This window comes from Poecile atricapillus, chromosome 30 (genome assembly GCF_030490865.1).
Source record: "Poecile atricapillus isolate bPoeAtr1 chromosome 30, bPoeAtr1.hap1, whole genome shotgun sequence".
In the NCBI taxonomy this organism is placed as follows: Eukaryota; Metazoa; Chordata; class Aves; order Passeriformes; family Paridae; genus Poecile; species Poecile atricapillus.
Genome location: NC_081278.1, coordinates 2,531,775 through 2,550,882, shown reverse-complemented (window position 1 = coordinate 2,550,882; position 19,108 = coordinate 2,531,775). Strand labels below are relative to the sequence as shown.

Genomic DNA, 19,108 nt, shown 5'->3' with positions numbered 1-19,108 from the left:
CTGCTGCTCTTTGACCATGTAAGGCTCTGTGCCCCCAGCCACGAGCACTGGCTGCTGTACAAAACTTTGTGCTTTACAGATATTTGGGCCTTCACCCAGGTGAGCCTGGAGTAATTGGTATTAAGTTCTTTTTCTCTTCCTTTCCTCCAGGATCACAGCCATGTGCAGCTGCTCTCCCTTGACCTCTTCTTCAAGATGATGGACTTGGTAATGGATGAGGGAAAAAAGCCCCTGGAGAAGCTTTTGAGCCAGAGCCTGATTCCCCTCTTCATCCACTGCCATGATGAGAACCAGCATGTGGCGAAGGTCAGGTTTTGTGTGATGCTGGTGCATCCCTGGCAGGGGCATTGGTTTCTTCATGCCCTAGAACCTCCCAGGCTGCAGCCTCCTCTGGGCCCTGTCACCCAGACAAGAGTCCTGTGCCCTTGGCTGCAGTGCCATCTCTGCATCTCTGCTGCTCTCCAGGCCTCTCGGAAAGCGCTGATTCGAGTGGCCGAGTTCCTAAAGAGGAGGAATCTCAAGCAGCTGATGAAGAAGGAGCAGCTGTTGAACTTTGCAGAGTGTCTGGTAAGGACAGCCTGGAAGCCCCAGCCTCAGCCTGGAGAAGACCCTTGGCCCCAGCACTCAGTGTGTGGTGCTGGCATCTGTGCCCCTGCCCAGTGCCCCACCCAGGGGCGCCAGCCTGCGCCCCACACACCGCTCCCTTCCCTGGGCCGCACACGTTCTTCTCCAGGCTCCCGTGGCCCCGAGCCGGGTGCCAATGGAGCCCTTGGTATGCGGATAGAAAAACTCTATAACTCACAGAGTAGTTATGAGAGTAGGTATGAATTTATTCAGTGCTCAGGTGCATGGGGGATATCTCCTCCGAAAGCATGCACACCTTGGAGTCTTGTTTCTCCCTTTTTATTCTCTACAAACTAGGGCTACACAGTATGTCTAATACATATTCATTTGCTAACCCTGCCTGTCCCCGCTTCATACTAAAATTAGTTCCACGCCTATTTGCAGCTGCGCACTGCTCCTTGTTGGTCACTCTGGTGGTCGTCTGGAGGCCTTTGGGGCTGAAGTCACCAATTTTCCTTCAGCTGAAATTTTCACCTTCTCTTTTTGTGCATGCTCCTTTCAGTTCTTTTGAACCCTCTCTTTCCATTTCTTGTGGCTTAGGGGTCCAAAAGAATCCAAGGAACCCCCTCACCCTATGGTGCATTTATGCTTGCATCCTGTTTACGTATTCTAGCTCTTTATCTCATCCTGCAGTCTTTATTCTCTTCCTGCTCTTTTGGGAGCAGTCAGCATTTCACACGGGTTTTGTAGCCCCTTCTTTTACTCAGGGCAATTTTTATAAATGATTCCTAATTTCTCTGTTTCACCCTGGCCCAGTGGCGCTGTGGGCTGGGTCGGCACCGCGGCTCCCCGGGCAGCAGCCGGCCCTCTGCCCCCTCCAGAGCCCGGCGCCAGCGGCTGCTGGCCGGGCCTCAGGGCTGGGCGGGCACGGGGGGCCGGGGCTGGCCGCAGGCAGTGCTTGACCGAGGGGCAGAGCCCGCACCAACCCTTCCCTCCTGCCGCTCTCTCCAGCTGGCACAGGACGAGAGGCAAGCAGCTGAGCACCTGCGCCGGGCCCTGCCGTACCTGCAGAGCCCACAGGAGTCCCTGCGAGCGGCGGCCATCAGGTTCATCGGTGAGCCACGAGCCCGGGCTCCCTCCCCGCCCCGCCGCAGCTCGGCCCCAGCCCCGGCTGCTGCCCCGGCAGCGGCACCCGGGCCCGGCGCCCTGGAGCCCCGGCTGCCCTCGGGGCTGCTGCCGGCCTCTGGCAGCCGTGCCCTTGGGCTGAGCCAGGATGCGGCAAGGGCCCGGGCTGAGCCCTGCCGGGGCGGGAGGGCGTGTGGCCCCAGGGCTGGCAGCGCCGCTGGCAGGGAGCTGTGCCGCTGGGGCCCTGACAGGCTCTGTGTTCCCAGAGATGGTCGAGGTGCCCATGAGGGGGCAGCAGGAAGAGCTCTAGGCCTTCAGTAAGGGTGAGTGAGTGCTGTCTGTGGGGGCTGGCGGGGGGAGCTGCAGTCTCTGCCCTGGCAACAGAGGGCTTTGCTCCCTGTGTGGACGAGGGGTGGTGTGGGCAGAGCACAGAGAGATTTCAGGGACGCGAAGCAGGGGGTTTGGGGGGTGTGGATTCGTGACCAGGACCTTGCAGCTGATCCCGTTGGCCACTCCCCTCCTGTAACTCTGGCAAGAGCAGGCTGGGATGGCCTTGGCAGGACATTCTCCTAGGATTCCCACAGATCCGGGCTCTGATTGTGGCTCTGTTCCTCTCTCTTCCAGCCTTTTAAGCCCTGAGGAGGAATGACAGCCCTTCCCAGACAAACATAGTAGTTCAACTGATATTCAGTGAAAGAGCTGCAGAAGTAGGCTCATCTGCTGGCTCAGAAGAAACAGTGTTCATTTAAGACCTCCAGATGCCATGGAAGATGAGAATACCTTGACACCAGAAGAGACCAGCTGGAGCTCCAGGCACAGCTAATGACTGGCACAGCTGAGCCTGTGGGAAGCTCATGTGGCTTCAGCCCTCTCCCTGCCTGTAGATAGTTCCCTCCCTGCAGCCCTCAGACACTGCCCACTCCTTCTTTTTCCCTTCCACTCTCCCTCCTTTTTGACAGCTCCATCCCCCCAGCCCTCAGACTGTGCCACCCCCTTTTTTGGCTCTCAGCTCATCCCTTTGCTTTGTCTTCCAGCAATAAACAGTTTGGCTTTTTCACTTAACCTGCATCTGTGTGGAGCTGAAGGGTCACAATTCTGGAGTTCTGTGACACAAATCCTGAGCCCTGAGACACACAGGCCCCTCCTCCTGTTCTCTTCTGCACTGTGTTTTGTTCAGAGACGCAGAGGAACGAGCGCAGATCAGGCTGGATAGGTCCCTGTGCTGAAGGCCCAGTTCCACAACATTGTGGAGTTAAAGGTCTTGCTGAGTACCCTGAGCCTTGGATTTTGGAAGAGCCAAGCTGAGTATGCCCTGAACCCCGCTGTGAGGGGTTCTGTGTCAAGCATCCACAGATGGCAAAGGAGCTTAGGATGCCTGAGGCTTTCAAGAATAGCTTCCTGAAAGCACAGTAATGCTCCATCCCTGCTCAGGATCAGGAAGAGGGCAGAACCAGAGAGAATCTGGGCTTAACAGGGAGCTGTGGGTGTGTCTAAGAGCAAATGAAGCAGCAGCACAGTGGCCGAGACTCGGACGCACAACCGTGCTGGCGTCCGGAGCGCTGTCAGGCAGTGCCGGGATCCCGGGTTTGGTTCTGGGCCCCACAACTGAGGAACTGCAGCCCCTGCCTCAGAGCCTGTCAGAAAGCCAAGCAAGTGAGACCAGAGGGAGGGCATCCTTCCAGTCTCTCTTGGGCATGGCCGCAAAACAGCTCCTGCTCCTTCTTCCTCCGCCTCTGCTTGGGCTCTGCTGTTACAAACGGAGACAAGTTTAGACAAGTTCTGCCTTTGTCTCAGCTTTGTGGCAGCAGCTCATTTTGAGGCAGCCTGCACCCCAAATGTCTCTCATTCACAAGTTCTTAAGAATGGCTGATTAGGTTTATTATAAAATTAATTCTTTATTGAATTGACAAAGGATTAACAGACATCAGACTTTAGATAGACCACTTAGTACATAGGACAAAACAAAAAGAGCCACTACTAGATCAAAAATACAGGACAATAAAAGGTACCTTGTTATAAATCCATATTGTGCTACTGGCTTTTGCAAGTATTAAGATGAATGCTGTATGTTACATACTTTTGCAATGTCTTTTTCTCCTGCTTTAAGTTTTAGGCATAGGTGAAGAAGAATTTTGGACATTAGGGCAATGTCCTGTCTGTGCAAAGCAAGATAACCTCCAGGAAACAAATGAAGGGGCCCAGGCTGCTATCAACACTGACCGCCTGCAGAAGAAGGAAGCCCAGCCCAAATAAAAATGTGATAAAGGGAAATAAAATCTTTAAGACACATGCTCTAAAAAGGCGGATTCAGGGCGTAGACATGCAAAATACTTTGTGGAAAAATATGAGTATGCATTAAAACCCCACAGCAGAATGGGATAAAAGGAGTGTTCCAAAGATACCAGGTGTGTTCCTGGCAATGCGCCAGGATACCCTGGCTGTTTTAACCCTTTGCTTTATTATCTTTGTCTCCCAATTGTCTTTTTGTTTATATTAAACCTTTTATAATTTATTAAGTGAGTGAACCTCGTTTTTCACTATAGGAAGGAGTTCTTCACAGAAAGGCTGATGGGGAATTGGAATGAGCTGGCCAGAGGGGAGGTGGTGGAGTCACTGTCTCTCTCCAGTGGTGTGGGGGAGTGACATCAATCTCTGTGCAATAACTGATTTTGCTTTAAAACAATTGCTTCAAAATTGCTTCCTGTTACACTGTGAGTGTCTGTGCTGGTTTATATTAGTTGATACTTGGTGAGGAGGGAAGAAGCCACCCATGCAAATGATTTTTCTAGGAGGGGGCTGCTAAGAGCTTCCTCTGTGCTTAGCAAAGCCAATAGCTGGCTCGCTCTGAGAATTGATAACCTATGAAACCATTTAGAAGCTGGATTCTCCTCTGTGAAATCCACATTTGAAAGACAGTCAAGCCAAGGAAAGCTCTCTGTTGTTTCCAGCTGTGAAGAGTTAACTGGGTGCTGGTCAGGCTGGCCCTGCTCCACCCTGGCCTGCACCGAGCCGGGCTCCACCAGGCCCCCTTCACCACGGCCCGCACGGCCCCAGCGGCTGCCGGGCACAGGGAGGGGAAGCCATGGGCCCGCAGCTGAAATTGAAGGGAGCAGGGGCCTGGGACCAGCCATGTAGGCAGAACAGCCACGACTGTTCTGGCCGGGCCCCCTGAGATCTTGGCACAGCTCCAGGGCAGCCTGAAATTCATCACTGTGACTGCTTTTGGACCAGGCAAAAACCATCATGATCATCTGCAGGTCTGGGTGAGATATTAACTATTTCAGTGCACAGATGAGACCTGCAGACCTCGATCCTTCCCTTGGGTGAGAGAAAAGGACAGAGTGAGGACATGTAGAAGACAACATGAAGTCAGTAAAGAAGGAGTCAAGTCCCAGATGAAAGGAGAATGAGGAGATGCCTTAGTATTGGTGCTGAAAGTTCTTTTGGTAAGGCCATGGACATGGACTGTGATACACTAAAATATCCCCTTTAATTCATGAGAAAATATGGAGAGATGGAGTGTTCAAACTCTAAACATGGGCAGAGGCCTGTAAGAGACGGTCCGAAGTTTCCCTCATCTGCCTCATAACCATTGCAAGAACAGAGACCGAGACTCTGAAGACACCAAGGAATTTTGTGCAGGGGTTCTGGCCTGGTTGATGTGGAAGCTTGCCAGGTGATGGTTTGCAGGTGTGCTTGCTGTGCTGTCAAGGTACACTGCCTTCATTCCTGCTGCTGAGCAGGGACTTGTAAGGAGCGGCCTGTTCTGTACCTTACACCTGCTTCCCAGAGCAAGGGGTCTCATCAAAATAGTGGAGGAATTTCCCCACCTCTTGGCCAGCTGCCCCTTGCATTGAAACAGACTGTAAAAATGACTTTTCCAAGTTACTTTCTTTGAGAGAGATCTCCCCATGGAAGAAGACACCGGCGACCCTGTCTCGTCCGTTGGTAGCTATAACCCTCCCCCTTTTCTCTCTTTGCATTTTGCCTCTTTATCCCTCTCTCCCTCTCTCTCTCCCTATCCTCTATCACATAACCCTTGTTGCTGGCACTAAGATAAAGATGCATTTCTGCTGTTGTGATTTAAACTGAAATCCCTTGGTGTCCGTTTTGCAATCTGAGATCAAACGAACCTCTCACGACTCCCACTTGTGTTAGCGGATCGTGACACTCGGGAGCGGGGTGACCCAAGGTGCGGCTTAGAGCAAATGCTCCACGGCACAAGGATATTGGTAGGCGCACGGTGGAGACAAGGATGAGGAGGAGACCTCCAGTATGGGTTCCAAAGGCTTTTACTCCACTGGAGCATCCAGGGACTGAAGACCAAGAACACAACTGTGTGGGTTTTTATCTGGGGGAGGCCAGAGGGAGGGTACAAAATTTTAACCAACAGGAAGAAACTATGGGAGGAGTGGAAAGTTCCATTCAACAATACAATAGGGGAAACAAGGGGAGCAGAGTGCGTCACATGGGCCAATGGGACATTGGAGATTAGGGGATTTCCACAGGGGCGGTTCAGGTAGGAGGCTGGCCTAAGGGAAAACTGACAAATGGGTGTAATGACAGATGGGGAACATGAGAAAATAAGGGCTAGGCTTGAGGCAGGATTGATAGGTGGGTAGGAGGATACAAACCAGGAGCAAACCAATGACTTAGGGGAATAATTGGAGAAACCATTCAAACAAAGCAGACATCACAACAATAGAACTGTTAACCATTACAGGACGTGGCATCTTCAAGAGGCTATGGCATGTGAGTGAGCTCTTGCCACATTGACACTCTGTTCACTGTGGAAAGGGACATTGAGAACTTGCCTCCAGCATTCTCCATGGATCACAAACTGTCATGTGGCAGGGCATCCAGATAATCCATGTTCTGATATCAATCTAGATGGGAGCACAGATCAGAATCCTTTCCATGGTGCCCCCAGTGGAGCCACGTCCGCCTTTGTCTATCAGGAAAAGGGATGCGGAAAAAGCGGGCAGGTGCCACCCTGCTCTATTTGTGTGCCAGGCCTGAGCCTCAAGTGTTTCTTGTTTCTTAGCTAATTTCTTCCTGGTTCCACTTTAACACGAGCAAGAGAATAGCATTGCACAGTCCAGTTTGACAAATAAGGCTTGTGCACGACTGAGTGCTTCCACTAAATTAGAAACCCAATGTGCTTGAAAGCCAACCTTCTGTTTGCTCAGGCCTCCTCACCTCTGTAGATGAGGTGACTTTATGCTGCTGGTATGTGGGTTTTAGGAGTATGTGGGTTTTTATCTGTGATAGAGGTGAGGAAATGTTGAACTCTTTCCAATGAGCTGGCCAAAGCAGTGACTTTAGTGTCTCTTTGGCTAGGAAGTAGCACCAGCCTTGTTGAATGCAGGCAGCAGCATGAGCAGGGCTCCTCCAGCAGCAGGGACACGCCACGAGGCAGGAGGGGACCGTGGCACCAGAGGAGACTGTGGCACCAGAGGGGACTGTGGCACCAGAGGGGACCGTGGCACCAGAGGGGAACATGGGACCAGTGGGGGCTGTGGCACCAGAGGGGACCGTGGCACTAGAGGGGACCGTGGGACCAGTGGGGACTGTGGCACCAGAGGGGACTGTGGCACTAGAGGGGATTGTGGCATCAGCTGTGCCCAAGGTCTGAACAGGCTGGCAAAGTCAGGTGGTGCTACCCAGCTGCGTGAACAGCTCAGGCAGGGCATGGTGAGGAGCCAGGTCTGGGGGCCATCCAAAGAGTCCTGTCAAGAGCAAATGGTTCTAATATTCTCTCTGGGAAAAAAAAGGAGCAATCTTTAGAGTGAACTGGTGCTAATAAATATTTGCTCACATATGGTGGGGTTTCTCTGCAAATGGGCTTTGATGGGCAATTTCTGACCACATTTAGTTTTGCTCTTTAAGTTGAGCACCTGAGTAGCTTTGTTGAGGAGTGGAGAATAGTTTGTAGCTCAGTGTTTTCTCAGGAGGAGCCTTACATTTAGCACAGGAGGAAGGTAAGGCAAAGGTTTAAAAGCTTTCCCCTCCTGAAGTGACGCACTTTCCGAGGAGTCTGTCAGGAGAATTCCCCTCAGCCACTGCCAGGGCTGTTTTCCTCCTCTGCAGATTCAGGATTCTGAGACTTCCAGGAGCCTCAGTTCACACGGTATTTTCCTCTGAATATTTCTTGTAGTGCAGTACACAGGGAGAATATTTCGTGCTAGATTCTCCTCTGGGCTTTGAGGTGAATCTCAGTAATTCTGTTGATTTTCATGTCCAGATGAACTTTTTGTAAATAGGAAGGAAAAAGGAAGAGGTACCATGGAAAATTACTTGCTCAGAATTTGAGTGGCCCAACCACACTAAAAATGAAGTCTAAACTGAAAAAAACTTTTATTTTTTTTTTCCTTGGTAGGTGGGGTAAAACATGAAGTGTAAATAAAGTTCTTTGAAAAGGTTCAGCCAGCACCCAGCTGTATGAAAATCAAAAGAGCAAGGGATAAGACAGGGCATAGGAAGAACCTTCAGCCCTTCCTGTTGAAGGTAAAAGAGTAGGAAAAGTGCCTCTGGCTGTTACCCACAGGTAACGTGTTATTTGTAGCCAAGAGCAGGTGCCCCAAGCTGTTGGTGGCCCAAGCCCTGCCATGGCTGGCCCACTTTCAGTCCTAACTGGACCAGGGTGGCCGGCTTGGGAGGGGAGGAGGTGGGGGGATCTCAGGGGGCTTCCTCTTCACAGCCGGGCTGGGGGGCCGTGGGGGAGGCACAGAGTGCTGGTGCTCTGCTTTCCAGGTCGACACCTGCTTCTGAGGCCATGTCTGAGAGCTGTCAAAGGAGGCAGTCTCTGGGCTCCCTGGGGGCGAGGAAGAGTCACGCCTTCTTGGCTGGTATGCTGGAGCTGCAGCAGGGTGACTGTGGAGAGAGGAGGTGGCTGAGGCCCCCAGATGCCACTGGCACACAGGGACCCTCCTGCACAGCAGGGCTCAGAGCAGCCAAGGCTCCCCAGCACGGCTGGAGCTGCTGGCACACCTTGGCCCAGCTGGACAGCTGCCCCTCAAGGCCCCGGTGAGCAGGGGATGGCTCTGGGCAGGGTCCCTGAGCAGGAGCAAACAGAGCACCTCTGCCTTTCAAGGGCAATCTCGTCCCCGCTCTTTCTCCTGCCCACCTTGCTTTGCCTCTGCCTGCTGCTCCTGGGGCTGCTCTTGGCCAGGCAGCCTCAGTGAGAGCCAGCACTGGCTGCAGCCTGAGTGGGTTCCCCAGGACAAGACCCCGCAATTAAGAGGCCAGTGGAAGCCCTGGGCAGCAGCAGAACTCTCAGCAGAGTTATTTGGGCAACCACTGACTACCCACAAGTGCACAGCGGCCTCACTGCGAATGTTTCCTGACTATGAGCAGCCTTTCAAGAATCTGGAGGGTGGGGATGAACAACAGCTTACCGTTTCTTGTTCTTCCACCACTGGAATCCAGCATAGCACAGGACCATGGAAAGTGGCACTGTGAACAGTGTCACGACTGTGCCTATCATGCAGGACTTGCGCACATCCTGTGGGCAGAACACTCTTGGGGCGCTCGGTGGATTCTCAGCATTTATATTGGACTTGCCAAGCGCTTCTGTGGGAGCAATAGGCAGCATGAGCCGTGCTGTGCTCCACTGCTGAGCTGGCAGCACACTGGATATGGCCAGGACATTCTCTGTTTCCCCCAGAGCTGGGGCCTGCAGGCACCTTGCCAGCCCTTGGCACAGACTGTGCCACCCAACAAAGCCCAGAAGGCCGAGAGCAGAGCCCTGGACAGCACAGCTGCTTGGGCAGTGGCTCCTTCCAGGGACATGGGCCAAACCCATCCCTGAGCAGCCACTGCCACCCCTGACCCTCCCTGCTCTGTGACAGCTCCCCCAGCCCAAGGGGACAGAGCCAGGCCCTGTCAGGAGCCAGTGCAGCCCCTGCCCAGTTGGGAGCCAGGGCTGGCTGTGGCCCTGGGCTCACGGCAGGTCTCCCACTCGGGGCTGCTCCTGTGTCTTGGGCCTCTGGATGCTTAGGGCCAGCTCCAGGAGCAGCTGCTGGGGGAGAGATGTTGGTGCACAAGTCTCGATTCCCAGGGGCTGGGAATGAGCTCCAGAGGCCTGGAAGCTGCGGCACCTCCAGCTTTGGCTGCTGCTGGGCCATGCAGGCCCTGAGGGAAGAGCGGCTGCCACACAACCCTGCCGAGGGAGAGCCCAGCACAGCAATTACCTCCTGTGTCTGGGCCTGGCATCTCCTCCTTTCCTGCATCAGGAGCTGGCACAGGGCCCTTCCTTCCTCTAGCATATGCCATCATCTGCACAAACATCTGCTCCAGCACTTGAGAAAGGAAAAGCCACAGCTGGATAAGATAGAACTGTTCGCCATTAGGGGAGGTGGTATCTTCAGGAGGCAATACTTGTCCAAGTCATGGATAAGGGTCAAGAAAATACCCAGGTTATTGGGGCTGGGCCAGGGCCCTCCCTCCTCCAAACAGCCCCTACACCTGATCTACCCCAAGACCAGGAAATTTCAGGGGATCTCAGGGTGTGCATGGCCCATGCTGCAGTTTGGGCTCCCTGCCTGCTGATGCCAAATGCCTTCCTGCAGAGGCTGGGGAGAAGCTGCAGCCAGGCCAGGCTGGGAAACAGCCCAGCAGGGCATGAAAGCAGCAGCAGGGCAGCAAGGCTGCCATGGATCCCTTCCTGCTGTGCCAGGCACGGCGTGTCCAGATGTGCAGAGAAAGCCCCTGGTTGCTGAGTGTCAGGAGAAGGCTGAGGGACATGGACCCACCGCGGTGTCTCTCCAGATCACTCAGCATCTTGTCCAGAAGTTGGGATGCCTCCAGGGATTTCTTGTCTTCTGTGTCTTGGCTCTTCCATCTAGGAGGACCTTAATGGAAAGTAGTTCCATTTCTCCTTCAGTCCAGAGTGGCAGTGAGTGCACCTGGGTTCCTGGTGCCCTCCAAGGCACTCCCTCCTCTCTGCCTTCCATTCAGGAGCATGGGCAGGGGAACCACGTGCCTGCAGTGTCCCCACACTGGGATGGAAGGAGCCCCCTGCATGGCAGGCAGGGGAGAAAAGACTCCCTGGAGCTGCCAGCAGCTCTGAACTGAGCCCCAGGCAGGGCCAGGGCTTGGCAGCAGCAATGAGAGCAGCTCGGTCTCCCTGGGGCTGGCAAAGGAACCATGCAAGGCACAGCCCTGGGACACAGCCCTGGGCCCAGCCCCTTCCTCTCTGCTCTTCTCTGTGGCTGCACAGAGCACATGGAAGGAGACACTGGCATTGCACATGGCAAGAGATTGACAGCTAAATGCTCCTTCCTCCCATTGACAGCAATGCTGTAGGACAACACAGGGCTCCAGAAGGGAGCGGGGCGATGTTTCCAGAATCCATCAACCTTCAGACTCTTAAGGGAAATAGCATGAGAGTGAGCTCTTCCCACACTCACACTGATAATTCTGTGGAGAAAGGGACATAGAGAACTTGCCTCCAGCAAGCTCCATGGGTCTCAAACCATTATGTGCCAGGGCTTTCAGATTTTCCATGTCACGATCCCAATCTGGAAGGGAGCACAGATCAGAAACATTACCAGGGTGTGCTGGGATCCCCTTCTGCCTTAGGGAACTGGGCACTGCAAGGGGGTCGGGGAAGGCCGTGGGTGCCAGATGTCAATGGACATGGCCAAAGCTGCAGAGGGGCCTGGGGAGCTCTAGGCTGGCCCTGGACACTCTCAACACCTTTTCCATGCTCTGTGCAAAATCCCTGAAAGGCAGGCACAGCCAAGCAGCAGAGATTTACAGCTCAAGCCTCAGCAGGGTTCAGGCCCAGAGGCACAGCAATTACCTCCTGGGACTGTGCCTGGCACGGCCTCCCTTCCTGCAGCAGAGGCTGCCCATGAGCCACTGCTTCCTTCAGGAAATGGCACCTTCAGCACAGCCTTTTGGTTCACCTCTGGAGGAAGGAAGAGCCACAGCTGGGTCAGATGGAACCATTCCCTTTTCAGGGAAGTAGTATCATCATGATGCGATTCTAGTCAAGGTCATGGATAAGGATTAGGAAACCATATAAATTTATGGGATTAGCCATAGCCTTCCCTCCTCCAAACAGCCCCTGAACCTGATCTACCCCAAGACCAGGAAATTTCAGGGGATCTCAGGGTGTGCATGGCCCATGCTGCAGGTTGGGCTCCCTGTCAGCTGATGCCAAATGCCTTCCTGCAGAGGCTGGGGAGAAGCTGCAGCCAGGCCAGGCTGGGAAACAGCCCAGCAGGGTATGAAAGCAGCAGCAGGGCAGCAAGGCTGCCATGGATCCCTTCCTGCTGTGCCCGGCACGGTGTGTCCAGATGTGCAGAGAAAGCCCTCGGCTGCTGAGTGTCAGGAGAAGGCTGAGGGACATGGACCCACCTTGTCTTCCCTGCAGCATTTCCTTCAGCTTTTGCTGCATGGTATTGGATGGCTCATGGGGTTTCCGGTGTCCTGTACCTTTGTTCTTTCCTCTTGGAGGACCTAATAAAAAATATATATCCATTTCCCAGGAATGGATCCTACAAAATCAGGGTTCAGCTTGTGGGATCAGCAAGGACACAATACTCACCCCTGCGACGGGAGCTGGGCTTGCGTGCAGCATCCAGCCCAGGAGCCTGGAAAGTCCTCCCTGCAGACACACCTGTAACTCAACAGCCACAGAAGCTTCTGTCATCTCTGCTGATCTGCACAGGCAGCACTGACCCACAGGAGCGGTGAGGGGATCACACAGGGCGAGGGCACACATGTGCACAGCTCTGTCCTGGCACCTGCAGTGATGCTGCCCTGGCTGAGCTTTGGGCTCTGAGCTGGCAGCTCTCCCAGGGAGAAAGGCCATGACCAACCCTCGCCATCTTCCAGAGCCTCAGTCCTGGGTGTGGGTTGGGAAGCCAGATCACCTTCACCAAGAGGCTTGGCTGCAAAGAAAGGTAGAACGGAAAAGCTCCCATGGCTCTGTAGGAGACCTTCAGGCTCCCTGGGGCTGGCAAAGGAACCACACGAGGCACAGCCCCGGGATACAGCCCTGGGCCCGGCCCCTTCCCTCTCTGCTCTTCTCGGTGGCTGCACAGAGCACAAGGAAGGAGACACTGGCATTGCACATGGGAAGAGATTGACAGCTAAATGCTCCTTCCTCCCACTGACAGCAATGCTGTGGGATCACTCAGGGCTCCAGAAGGGAGCAGAGCGAGGTTTCCAGAATCCATCAACCTTCATACTCTTAAGTGAAGTGGCATGTGAGTGAGCTCTTGCCACATTGACACTGATTATTCTGTGCAGAAAGGGACATTGAGAACTTGCCTCCAGCATTCTCCATGGATCTCAAACCATCATGTCCCAGGGCTTTCAGATTCTCCATGTCACAATCCCAATCTAGAAGGGAGCACAGATCAGAACCATTCCATGGTTCACATGGTTTTCTGACATCTTCTTCTGCCTTAGGGAACTGGGCACTGCAAGGGGGTTGGGTAAGGCTGTGGGAGCCAGATGTCAATGGACATGGCCAAAGCTGCAGAGGGGCCTGGGGAGCTCTAGGCTGGCCCTGGACACTCTCAACAGCTTTTCCATGCTCTGTGCAAAATCCCTGAAAGGCAGGCACTGCCAAGCAGCTGAGATGGCAGCTCAAGCCTCAGCAGGGTTCAGGCCCAGAGGCACAGCAATTACCTCCTGGGACTGTGCCTGGCACGGCCTCCCTTCCTGCAGCAGAGGCTGCCCATGAGCCACTGCTTCCTTCAGGAAATGGCACCTTCAGCACAGCCTTTTGATCCTTCTCTGGAGAAAGGAAAAGCCACAGCTGGATCAGGTGGAACCATTCCCCTTTCAGGGAAGTGGTATCATCATGATGCGATTCTAGTCCAGGTCATGGATAAGGATTAGGAAACCATATAAATTTATGGGATTGGCCAGAGCCCTCCCTCCTCCAAACAGCCCCTGAACATGATCTACCCCAAGACCAGGAAATTTCAGGGGATCTCAGGGTGTGCATGGCCCATGCTGCAGGTTGGGCTCCCTGTCAGCTGATGCCAAATGCCTTCCTGCAGAGGCTGGGGAGAAGCTGCAGCCAGGCCAGGCTGGGAAACAGCCCAGCAGGGCATGAAAGCAGCAGCAGGGCAGCAAGGCTGCCATGGATCCCTTCCTGCTGTGCCAGGCACGGCGTGTCCAGATGTGCAGAGAAAGCCCTCGGCTGCTGAGTGTCAGGAGAAGGCTGAGGGACATGGACCCACCTTGTCCTCCCTGCAGCATTTCCTTCAGCATTTGCTGCATGGTATTGGATGGCTCATGGGGTTTCATAACTCCTGTAGTTTTGTTCTTTCCTCTTGGAGGACCTTATAAAAATATATATATATCCATTTCCCAGGAATGGATCCTACAAAATCAGGGTTCAGCTTGTGGGATCAGCAAGGACACAATACTCACCCCTGCGACGGGAGCTGGGCTTGTGTTCAGCATCCAGCCCAGGAGCCTGGAATGTCCTCCCTGCAGACACACCTGTAACTCAACAGCCACAGAAGCTTCAGTCATCTCTGCTGATCTGCACAGGCAGCACTGAGCCACAGGAGCGGTGAGGGGATCACGCAGGGCAAGGGCACACACGTGCACAGCTCTGTCCTGACACCTGCAGCGATGCTGTCCTGGCCGAGCCTTGGGCTCTGAGCTGGCAGCTCTCCCAGGGAGAAAGGCCATGACCTACCCTCGCCATCTCCCAGAGCCTCAGTCCTGCGTGTGGATTGAGAAGCCAGATCACCTTCACCAAGAGGCTTGGCTGCAAAGAAAGGAAGGACAGAAGAGTTCCCATGGCACTGTAGGAGATCCTCAGGCTCCCTGGGGCTGGCAAAGGAACCATGCAAGGCACAGCCCTGGGACACAGCCTTGGGCCCGACCCCTTCCTCTCTGCTCTTCTTGGTGGCTGCACAGAGCACATGGAAGGAGACACTGGCATTGCACATGGCAAGAGATTGACAGCTAAATGCTCCTTCCTCCCACTGACAGCAATGCTGTGGGATTACTCAGGGCTCCAGAAGGGAGCAGAGCGAGGTTTCCCGAGTCCATCAACCTTCAGACTCTTAAGTGAAGTGGCACGTGAGTAAGTTCTTGCCACATTGATACCGATTATTCTGTGCGGAAAGGGATATTGAGAACTTGCCTCCAGCATTCTCCATGGATCTCAAACCGTCATGTCCCAGGGCTTTCAGATTCTCCATGTCACGATCCCAATCTGGAAGGGAGCACAGATCAGAAACATTACCAGGGTGTGCTGGGATCCCCTTCTGCCTTAGGGAACTGGGCACTGCAAGGGGCTCGGGGAAGGCCGTGGGAGCCAGATGTCAATGGACATGGCCAAAGCTGCAGAGGGGCCTGGGGAGCTCTAGGCTGGCCCTGGACACTCTCAACAGCTTTTCCATGCTCTGTGCAAAATCCCTGAAAGGCAGGCACTGCCAAGCAGCAGAGATTTACAGCTCAAGCCTCAGCAGGGTTCAGGCCCAGAGGCACAGCAATTACCTCCTGGGACTGTGCCTGGCACGGCCTCCCTTCCTGCAGCAGAGGCTGCCCATGAGCCACTGCTTCCTTCAGGAAATGGCACCTTCAGCACAGCCTTTTGATCCTTCTCTGGAGAAAGGAAAAGCCACAGCTGGATCAGGTGGAACCATTCCCCTTTCAGGGAAGTGGTATCATCATGATGCGATTCTAGTCCAGGTCATGGATAAGGATTAGGAAACCATATAAATTTATGGGATTGGCCAGAGCCCTCCCTCCTCCAAACAGCCCCTGAACATGATCTACCCCAAGACCAGGAAATTTCAGGGGATCTCAGGGTGTGCATGGCCCATGCTGCAGTTTGGGCTCCCTGCCTGCTGATGCCAAATGCCTTCCTGCGGAGGCTGGGGAGAAGCTGCAGCCAGGCCAGGCTGGGAAACAGCCCTACAGGGCATGAAAGCAGCAGTGGGGCAGTGAAGCTGCCATGGATCCCTTCCTGCTGTGCTGGTCACGGCATGTCCAGATGTGCAGAGAAAGCCCCCGGCTGCTGAGTGTCAGGAGAAGGCGGAGGGACATGGACCCACCTTGTCCTCCCTGCAGCATTTCCTTCAGCTTTTGCTGCATAGTATTGGATGGCTCATGGGGTTTCCGGTGTCCTGTACCTTTGTTCTTTCCTCTTGGAGGACCTAATAAAAAAATATATATCCATTTCCCAGGAATGGATCCTACAAAATCAGGGTTCAGCTTGTGGGATCAGCAAGGACACAATACTCACCCCTGCGACGGGAGCTGGGCTTGCGTGCAGCATCCAGCCCAGGAGCCTGGAAAGTCCTCCCTGCAGACACACCTGTAACTCAACAGCCACAGAAGCTTCAGTCATCTCTGCTGATCTGCACAGGCAGCACTGAGCCACAGGAGTGGTGAGGGGATCACGCAGGGCGAGGGCACACACGTGCACAGCTCTGTCCTGGCACCTGCAGTGATGCCGTCCTGGCCGAGCCCTGGGCTCTGAGCTGCCAGCTCTCCCAGGGAGAAAGGCCATGACCTACCCTCGCCATCTCCCAGAGCCTCAGTCCTGGGTGTGGGTTGAGAAGCCAGATCACCTTCACCAAGAGGCTTGGCTGCAAAGAAAGGCAGGACAGAAGAGCTCCCGTGGCTCTGTAGGAGCTCCTCAGGCTCCCTGGGGCTGGCAAATGAACCATGCAAGGCACAGCCCTGGGACACAGCCCTGGGCCCGGCCCCTTCCCTCTCTGCTCTTCTCCGTGGCTGCACAGAGCACAAGGAAGGAGACACTGGCATTGCACATGGCAAGAGATTGACAGCTAAATGCTCCTTCCTCCCACTGACAGCAATGCTGTGGGATCACTCAGGGCTCCAGAAGGGAGCAGAGCGAGGTTTCCAGAATCCATCAACCTTCAGACTCTTAAGTGAAGTGGCACGTGAGTAAGTTCTTGCCGCATTGACACTGATTATTCTGTGCGGAAATGTACATTGAGAACTTGCCTCCAGCATTCTCCATGGATCTCAAACCGTCATGTCCCAGGGCTTTCAGATTCTCCATGTCACAATCCCAATCTAGAAGGGAGCACAGATCAGAACCATTCCATAGTGTGGTAGGATCCCCTTCTGCCTTAGGGAACTGGGCACTGCAAGGGGGTTGGGTAAGGCTGTGGGAGCCAGATGTCAATGGACATTGCCAGAGCTGCAGAGGGGCCTGGGGAGCTCTGGGCTGGCTCTGGTCACTCTCCACCCTCTTTGCAGGCCCTGTGCAACATCCCTGGAGAGGCAGCAGGACCAGCCCAGGGCCCCTGGGCACTCTCTCTCTCCCACAGAGGAAACCCTCCGTAAAGTCCTGGGGAAAACCATCCCCAACGCTTCCCAGGGAGAAGGAAGTGCTGTCCCACGAACGGGAAGCCAGGCCATGGGCTCACCTGCTCGCCGTGCTCGCCACGGAGCAGCCTGGGCAGCCCTGTCAGGCAGGGCCACTGCCAGGAGGAGCAGGAGGAAGAGGCGCAGAGCAAAGGCCATGGTGCCTTGCCCACTGCCAGTCCTGCAGCTCTTGCTGCCACCACTGTCCTGACACCGCTGTCCCAATGTCAGCGCTGCTGCTGCTGCTGCTGCTGCTGCCACAACAGTCGTGGTCAAGGACTGACTGCTCGGTCCTTGTGGTGCTGTGCAAGAACAGGGCTCTGGGACCTCTGTGACCTCAGAGCCTGCTGTGACCTCAGCCTGCTGTCACCCCACAGGCTGCTGTGACCTCATGGCCAGGGTGGAATTGTGTGGGGAGTGGGATCTGCCTCCTTCAGTAGGGAGCTCATCCTGCCCAGCAGCTCTGTCCAAGGGCTATGACAGGGTCCCATCCCAGCTGAACTCACAGGCTGGGGGATGAAGGGATGGAGAGCAGCCCTGCTGAGAAGGACTTGTGGCTGCTGCAAGGAGAAAGGCTGGACACGAGCCAGCCATGTGCCTCCAAAGGAGGGTGCCCAGCAGCTTGAAGGAGGTGATTCCACCACCCCTCTGCTCTGGTGTGAGCCCACCTGGAGCACTGCATCCACCTCTGGGTGCCCAGCACAGGAAGGACATGGTCCTGTTGGAGCTGGTCCAGAGGAGGGATAAAATGCTCTGAGGGCTGGAGCTGCTCTGCTTTGGAGACAGGCTGGGATAGCTGGGGGTGTTCAGCCTGGAAGAGAGAAGGCTCCACAGAGACCTGATTGCTCCCTTTCAGTACTTTAAGGGGGCTTGTAAAAAAGACAGGACAGAATTTTTAGTAGGGCCTGTTGTGGCAAGACTGAGGGGGAATGTTATCAATCTAAAAGACAGTAGATTCAGACTAGACATAAGAAAGACATTTTTTACACTGAAACCTGGTTTTGAAACCCTGGCACAAGTTGCCCAGAGAGGTGGGCATCCATCCCTGCTGGCATTCAAGCTCCTGCTCTGAGCAACCTGACCTAAAGGTGTCCCTGCTCACTGCAGGGCATTGCACTAGATGGCCTTTAAATGTCACCTCCAAACCAAGCCATTCTGTGCTCCTGTGCACCATCAAAGCAGTGCTGGAATAATGCTGGGGTGATGATGCTGGCACCTGTGTTTTGGTAGTTGTGCCATTTAGCTGTTGGCCAAGAGAGGATTGATGGGCTGCACAGTGAAGTCTGCAAAGAACAGTGTGCTCAAGGAGAAACACGAGAAAAACATGGCTTCCAGTTCAGATAAATGCCAGCATTTTGCTGCCCATTCCTTTTTAAGAAATAAAGGAATGTCCTGAAGATCTCTTCAATGTGGTTGCACCATTGGCTGTATCAGTACTTGTGTTCTGTAAAACAGCTAAGTTGTTACAGCTTCTTGCCCCATTTATCACTGGATAAAATGCAAATACTGCATTGCTCCATGTCTACTTTCTTCCAAGTAAAGGCAGATTTTGTTCATTCTTGAGTGGAACATATTCATCTGTTGACAAGCAAATTCTTCTTGCCATACACACAACGTTGACTTGCTCTAATCTAATTTTAATTAACACCTACCTCTCTCTATAATTAAGGCTGATGGACTGTGAGGCAAAGTGTTGCATAATTTGCCCTGGAGAGAGTTTTTCTCTAATTCAGTGACATTTGAAGACAGATGTAGCCTACCATGCTTATGGCATACTAGAAATGAAAAAACAGCCTTTGAAACAGGATTTTATCCTTTCTTCCTCCTCTTCCTTCCAGAAACTTTAATCCCTGAAGTCTGAGCTCTTCAGCTGCCTCACAAACATTGTTTTAATTCACACAGGCATCAATGAAGCGAGCAACAAATCAGGACTGTGGCTGTGAAGCTTGAAGCAATGTAGGTTTAGAGCACCAAAAATAATAATCCATTACCCAGGTTAAACCAAGCATTTCCCAAATAACTCTGCCTATCCTCAGGGATGTTTCAAAGATTATCACAGTAAAAGCTGGGAGTTAGGAGAGAGAATGTCAAC

At 53.8% G+C, this 19,108-nt stretch overlaps 1 long non-coding RNA gene across 1 annotated transcript; it reads left to right on the top strand.

The window, feature by feature from the left end:
• The first annotated feature begins 1,544 nt into the window (after window positions 1-1,544).
• Window positions 1,545-3,671, top strand: LOC131589901 (uncharacterized). The gene is made up of 3 exons (XR_009279870.1): window positions 1,545-1,678; window positions 1,956-2,012; window positions 2,314-3,671. It is a non-coding gene; the product is annotated as an uncharacterized LOC131589901 (long non-coding RNA).
• Window positions 3,672-19,108: the final 15,437 nt, after the last annotated feature.